Raw genomic sequence first — 7,068 nt, 5'->3', positions numbered from 1 at the left:
AAGCGAAAGTCTTTGAAAAGACCGAAGTGCCCAGTGAAAAGAACGAATGCATTTCCCTATAGACGGGTTAGTCGACCGAAAAGCTCTGAAAAATATCTGGCCTGACGGCCCAAGCGTGAAACCAGGCTTCCGTTGTTTCAATACGGTATCTGTATTGTACAATTTCTGAACGCACATTTCATTACGACTCATTAGTTTCCAATGTGGGCTCGGTTCCGAGGTGGGCTCGGTGCCTGTGCCATGACACGGTTTAAACCACTTCTGCTCGTCATGCAGGATTTCGTTTGCGCTATCTCCTGCGTGCTGGTCCCCGTTCTTCTGGGCCCAGTATCAGCCATCCACGTGAACAACCCTTTCCCGGCAAGCCTTGTCACCGTGGACGACCAGCGCCTCCTCCCACCGTTGGCCACCACAGTTTGTACGGCGCTGGAACCTGCAAACTGGGCGCTCGAAAGGGCAATTAAAGCCACACCGTCATCGACTTCATCAGGCGCACCGTGTATAAATCGTCCCCGGCTGCCTGGCGCGCTCTGTGGGCTCGGTGGCTGTGCCACGACACTGTCTAACCCACTTCTGTTCGTCATGCAGGATTTCGTTTGCGCTATCTCCTACGTGCTGGTCCCCGTTCTTCTGGGCCCAGTTTCAGCCATCCACGTGAACAACCCTTTCCCAGCAAGCCTTGTCACCGTGGGCGACCAGCGGATCTTCCCAGCGTTGGCCACCACAGTTTGTACGGCGCTGGAACCTGCAAACTGGGCGCTCGAAAGGGCAATGAATGCCACACCGTCATCGACTTCATCAGGCGCACCGTGTATAAATCGTCCCTGCCTGCCCGACGCGCTCTGTGGGCTCGGTGTCTGTGCCACGACACAGTCTAACCCACTTCTGTTCGTCATGGAGGTCAGTAACCAGTATTGCCTTTTCGCTAAAAAATCAAGCAATCGATGCCTTATTCAGCTACCGAGCCCCTAGTGCTGTGTTTGTATCGTGTCTGATTGTATGGCCACTGTTTTAAAGCAAAGCTTTTTACCTCTACCCCCCAAGGGTTCTTCCGCGACCGTTGGTGTCACCAGAAAACTCCAGCCACCAAAAAAAAGAATTTACTGGCACTGCCGGGAATCGAACCTGGAACTAATAGACTAACAAAGCCATAGCCCGTTGTCTTATCGACTTAGCAACGAGCACGCGCGAAGACAGGAAGACAGGTGGTGTACTCACCAAGCACATCTACGGGTGTACCCCCTGCGTTCACGCTGAATGCCACGTGGAAGCGTCACGTGACCACTCGCGTACGTCTAGCGGCCCTGTGCGCACCTTGCTCATGTGCTAAGAGTTACAAAAATTAAAAGAAGCTCACACGAATGCTTGAAATCTCAATTCTAGTACGCCAATGTGCTAAAGCCTGTGACCTCTAGTGTTCACGTAAAAAATCACAGCTCCTTGTCGTCCCCCCTCACGCCAAATCAAGGAATACATTCAAATACTCCTTGATCGCCAGGCCATCACTCCAAGCCCCAGCATCAAGATCCTGGGCCTACATCTCAAGGCTAACACCAAGAGTGACGTCTTCTTGCAGCGCCTCAAAAACAGCATTAATCAAATCATACACATAATCAGGCGAGTTGCCGCCAAGAAGCGAGGCCTAAAGGAATCTGATACCTTTCGATTAATCGGAGCTTCTGTCCTCTCGAGAGTTACTTACGTCAACCCCCTGTCTTCTTCTCGACAAGGAAGACATAGAGATGCTTTAAATAATGATTAGAAAGGCGGTCCAGCAGGCAATTGGCCTTCCCATGAGTGCGTCCACACAGAGGCTGCTTAGCACGCGGGCTCCTCAACACGCTGGAAGAGTTGATAGAAGGCCATATTTCTAACCAGAAGGTCCGACTCAGCACTGCGGTGGGTGACCGCATGCTTCCCCAGATTGGCTGGGAGCCACGAATGTCACTCCGCTTGACGTACTCCCAGACTCTTGGCGACTAAAACTATAGATGCTCTTTTTACTTGGAAATATGAACCCTCACATGACGAGGGTCACCGAAAAGCACCGGCTCAAGCGCTAAACACCACCCTCGGTGAGGATCATGCAGTTATCTACCCAGACGCCTACAAATATCGAGGGCAGCAATTCACCATCATCGTAGCTACCTCCAGAACCAACCTCCTTTTGTGTACCTCGCTTAGGAACCAAGAAATGGCGGCAGCAGAAGAGGCAGCCATCACCTCGGCTCTCACTCAACCAGGGGTTCGGAGGGTAGTCACCGATTGCCAGCAAGCCTACTGGAATTACCAGTCGGGTTGGGTGTCCTGACCTGCACTGCGCGTGCAGAAAACCCACTCCCCAAACGGTTCCATTAAGCTCATCTGGACACCCCCTCACGGTTCAATGGAGGGCAACAAATACGCCCACCCAACAAGCCTGCGCTTTTACCTACCGTGCTATGGAGCTGCACGAGGACAGTCACCCGCTTGTCACGTTCAGGGAGATAACCCAGCATTATCACCTTCTGAGACAGACCATACCTTCGCCTTACCCTGACCTTTCCAGAGAACAACAAACTTCCATACGGCTCATACAATCCGGGCTCCTTCCCACAGCCTACGTGTCTTCACTTAATGCATCCGAATCGCTACGACACTGAATGTAAATTTTGCACAGAAGTAGGAACACTCTGCCCCGTAATCGGGGTGTGCGACTTTAGCCCTGAGCACCCTCCTCTCTTTCCGTCAACTACCCAACTACCCAATGGGAGATGATGCTGTCCAGGCCCTCTCTACCTACCGAGATTCAGCGGGTGGACAGAATACAGGCCGCGCGGACTGCATATGGGCCCCACAGAAGACGGAATCACTCCCCAGGGCTGCACTCAGAGGCGTTCAGAAATCTGAACTCGAGTATGTCCTCTTCCTCCTCCTCCTTCTTCTCTCCGCAAATCTCGTCGCCTCCGTCTGCGGCGCAGAGACGGAGAAGTCAGTTCGTCTAGCACCGGGTCGGAGCTTACTTAAATTTTCTAAAGAAAGTTTCCACTCTTGTGCTACACCAATACAACTCAACCAAACACCGTTCATGCATCATGCATTGATTTAACCTTACCAGAATATCTCTTTGAAGTAATGAATGGTGTGGTTAGGTGCATTTGGCTTCTATCAGGTTTTACTATTTGTAGAGCGATGTGAGTGAATATGAGTTACGTCGTATGGGTAATCGCTATGGGTGCCGTTTACAGCTTTGGTTTCGGACCTCATTCACGGGGTGGATTGGCGCGATTTTTTTCTCTGCTGCTGATGTTATCTGGTGACATCGAAACTAACCCTGGACCCCCAACCCTAGAAGATATTCTAAGTGAACTTAAAAGCTTGTCTTCCGGTCAATTCCAGCTTATTGGTGACATGCAGAGCCTAAAATGCCAGCTCTCTAATACAGATAAAGCAATCTCCGTACTAGGCAAAAGAATCGACCACTTAGAATCGCACTACCATCAGGTTCAAACACTACAAACGTAATTAGACACCATTACCACGATCACCTCCCAGACTGCTAGCCAGGTCTCGGTCTTGGAGGCTCGACTGGACGACGCTGAGAACCGTTCCCGACGGAACAACTTGCTGTTTTACGGGATTGCGGACGACACGCCATCTGAGACCTACGTACAGTCTGAGCAGCTAATCACTGCGTTCTGCAGGGACCACTACAAAATATCTATTGAATCAAAGGAAATTGAGCGTGCCCACTGTCTTGGTCGCCACTCTCCAGACCGATGTCGGCCCATAATAGTGAAATTCACCTCTTTCAAAACCAAGGAAACTGTCCTTGGTAATGGTCCTCAACTTAAAGATACCGATTTTAGTATTGGGGAAGATTTCCCGCCGCAAGTGCGGAACGCACGGAAGCACCTTCTTGCCTTTGTAAAGAAAATCGGGTCCTTTCCTTCCACGGTACAAAACATTGTTTATGGGCTCTAAACGCTAAGTTTTCGACGATACAACCGGAACTGTCGAAGAAAAAAAATCCCGCCAATCCACCCCGTGAATGTGGTTAGAAAGCAAAGCTATAAACGGCACCCATAACGATTACCCATTCGACGTAACTCATATTCACTCACATCGCTCTACAAATAGTAAAACCAGAGAGAAGCCAAATGAACTTAACCACACCTTTCATTACTTCAAGGAGATATTCTTGGTAAGGTTAAATCAATGCATGATGCATGAACGGTGTTTGGTTGAGTTGTGTTGCGGTAGCACAAGAGTGGAAACTTTCTTTAGAAAATTTAAGTAAGCTCCGACCCTGTGCTAGACGATCTGACTTCTCCGTCTCTGCGCCGCGGACGGAGGCGACGAGATTTGCGGAGAGAAGAAGGAAGAGGAGGAAGAAGAAATACTCCTGTTTAGATTTCTGAACGCCTCAGAGTGCAGCCCTGGGGAGTGATTCCTTCTTTTGTGGGGCCCATATGCAGTCCGCGCGGCCTGTGTTCTGTCCACCAGCTGAATCTGGGTAGGTAGATAGGGCCTGGAAAGCATCATCTCCCATTGGGTAGTTGGGTAGTTGACGGAAAGAGAGGGGGGTGCTCAGGGCTAAAGTCGCACACCCCGATTACGGGGCAGAGTGTTCCTACTTCTGAGTAAAATTTACATTCAGTGTCGTAGCTATTTGGATGCATTAAGTGAAGCCACGTAGGCTGTGGGAAGGAGACCGAATTGTATGAGCCGTAGGGAAGTTTGTTGTTCTCTGGAAAGGTCAGGGTAAGGCGAAGGTACGGTCGGTCTCAGAAGGCGATAATGCTGGGTAATCTCTCTGAACGTGACAAGCGGGTGACTGTCCTCGTGCAGCTCCATAGCACGGGAGGTAAAAGCGCAGGCTAGTTGGGAGGGCGTATTTGATGCCCTCCATTGAACCGTGAGGGTGTGTCCAGATGAGCTGAATGGAACCGTTTGGGGACTGGTTTTTTAGCACGCGCAGTGCAGGTCAGGACACCCAACCCGACTGGTAATTCCAGTAGGCTTGCTGACAATCAAGTGACTACCCTCCGAACCCCTGGTTGAGTGAGAGCCAAGGTGATGGCTGCCTCTTTTGCTGCCGTCATTTCTTGGGTCCTAAGTGAGGTACCCGCAAGTAGGTTGGTTCTGGAGGTAGCCACGATGATGGTGTATTGCTGCACTCGATATTTGGAGGCGTCTGGATAGAGAACTGCATGATCCCACCCGAGGGTGGTGTTTAGCACTTGAGCCTGTGCTTTTCGGTGACCCTCGTCATGTGAGGGTTCATATTTCCAAGCAAAGACAGCATCTTTAATTTTAGTCGCCAAGAGTCTGGGAGTACGTCAAGCGGAGTGACATTCTGGGCTCCCAGCCAATCTTGTAAAGCATGCGGTCACCCACCGCAGTTCTGAGTCGGACCTTCTGGTTAGAAAGATGGCCTTCTATCAACTTTTCAACCGTGTTGAGAAGCCCGCGTGCTAAGCAGCCTCTGTGTGGACGCACTCATGGGAAGGCCAATTGCCTGCTGGACCGCCTTTCTAATCATTATATAAAGCATCTCTATGTCTTCCTTGTCGAGAAGAAGACAGGCGGTTGACGTAAGTAACTCTCGAGAGGACAGAAGCTCCAATTAATCGAAAGGTACCAGATTCCTTGAGGCCTCGCTTCTTGGCGGCAACGCGCCTGATTATGTGTATGATTTGATTAATGCTGTTTTTGAGGCGCTGCAAGAAGACGTCACTCTTGGTGTTAGCCTCGAGATGTAGGCCCAGGATCTAGATGCTGGGGCTTGGAGTGATGGCCTGGCGATCAAGGAGTATTTGAATGTATTCCTTGATTTGGCGTGAGGGCGGACGACAAGGAGCTGTGATTTTTTACGTGAACACTGGAGGTCACAGGCTTTAGCACATTGGCGTACTAGAAGTGAGATTTCATGCATTGATGTGAGCTTCTGTTAATTTTTGTAACTCTTAGCACATGAGCAAGGTGCGCACAGGGCCGCTAGACTGGCGTGAGTGTTCACGTGACGCTTCCACGTGGCATTCAGCCTGAACGCATAGGGTAAACCCGCAGATGTGCTTGGTGAGTACACCACCTGTCTTCCCGTCTTCGTGTGTGCTCGTAGCTAAACCGGTAAGACAACGGGCTCTCGCTTTGTTAGTCTATTAGTTCCAGGTTCGATTCCCGGCGGTGCCAGTAAATTCATTCATTGTTCGCTGGAGTTTTCTGGTGACACCAACGGTGGCGAAAGAACCCTTGGGGGGTAGAGGTAAAAAGCGTTGCTTTAAAATTGCAGCAACCCCCTTCCCACCCCAGGTCGTTAAATGGTTCTCTTCTTGGTCACAAAGCTAATCTCTGCTTTTCGGTTATATTCACTAACATTCGCAGTTTTCTTTCTAAACGCGACCACGTGTCGAACCTTGTATCTTCATCCAGTAGCAGTTTACTTATACTAACCGAAACGTGGTTGACTGCGGACGTCACCGACGGCGAAGTTTTGGCAGACTTGCCCAACTTTAATCTCTTTAGAAAGGATCATTCCGGCACACGTGGCGGGGGCGTTCTCATTGCTGTAAACAAACAAATCTCATGCTCGGCTATCAAAATAGCCTCTGACCTCGAAATCCTATGGTTGCTCTGTCGTTCCGCACCGCAGTCGGTGCTTTTAGGTGTTTGTTACAGGCCCCCTAAAAGTAGTCCAGATTTCTCTCACGAACTTAGCAGTATTTTAACCAAACTTTCGAACAAATACCCAAATGCTCGCGTCTTTCTCTTTGGGGACTTTAACTTCCCGAACGTCGATTGGACATACCTAACCTCGTCACCACCCAACGCAAAACAAGCTAACGATTTTCTTGACGTCTGCCTAAACTTTAATCTTACTCAGCTGGTATCCCAACCTACACGAGTCACTTCCGATACCGCCAATATTCCTGACTTAACCTTAACAACGGATCCTGGCAGCCTGTCTTCTATAACATATCTAAATGAAACAAATGATCACAAAGTCATTCACGCTAATTTTAACTTTGTTTCTGAAATACGTCAAGCTTGCAGGAAAACAATTCGACTATATGATAAGGGGAACTA

General features: G+C 49.7%; 1 pseudogene; it reads left to right on the top strand.

The window, feature by feature from the left end:
• Positions 1 to 582: 582 nt before the first annotated feature.
• LOC144163824 (uncharacterized) lies at positions 583 to 4,030 on the top strand (annotated as a pseudogene).
• Positions 4,031 to 7,068: the final 3,038 nt, after the last annotated feature.

This window comes from Haemaphysalis longicornis, unplaced genomic scaffold, assembly GCF_048455015.1.
Source record: "Haemaphysalis longicornis isolate Haplotype H1 unplaced genomic scaffold, Haemaphysalis longicornis Haplotype H1 scaffold_13, whole genome shotgun sequence".
Classification (NCBI taxonomy): Eukaryota; Metazoa; Arthropoda; class Arachnida; order Ixodida; family Ixodidae; genus Haemaphysalis; species Haemaphysalis longicornis.
This window is presented reverse-complemented; position numbering and strand designations above follow the sequence as displayed.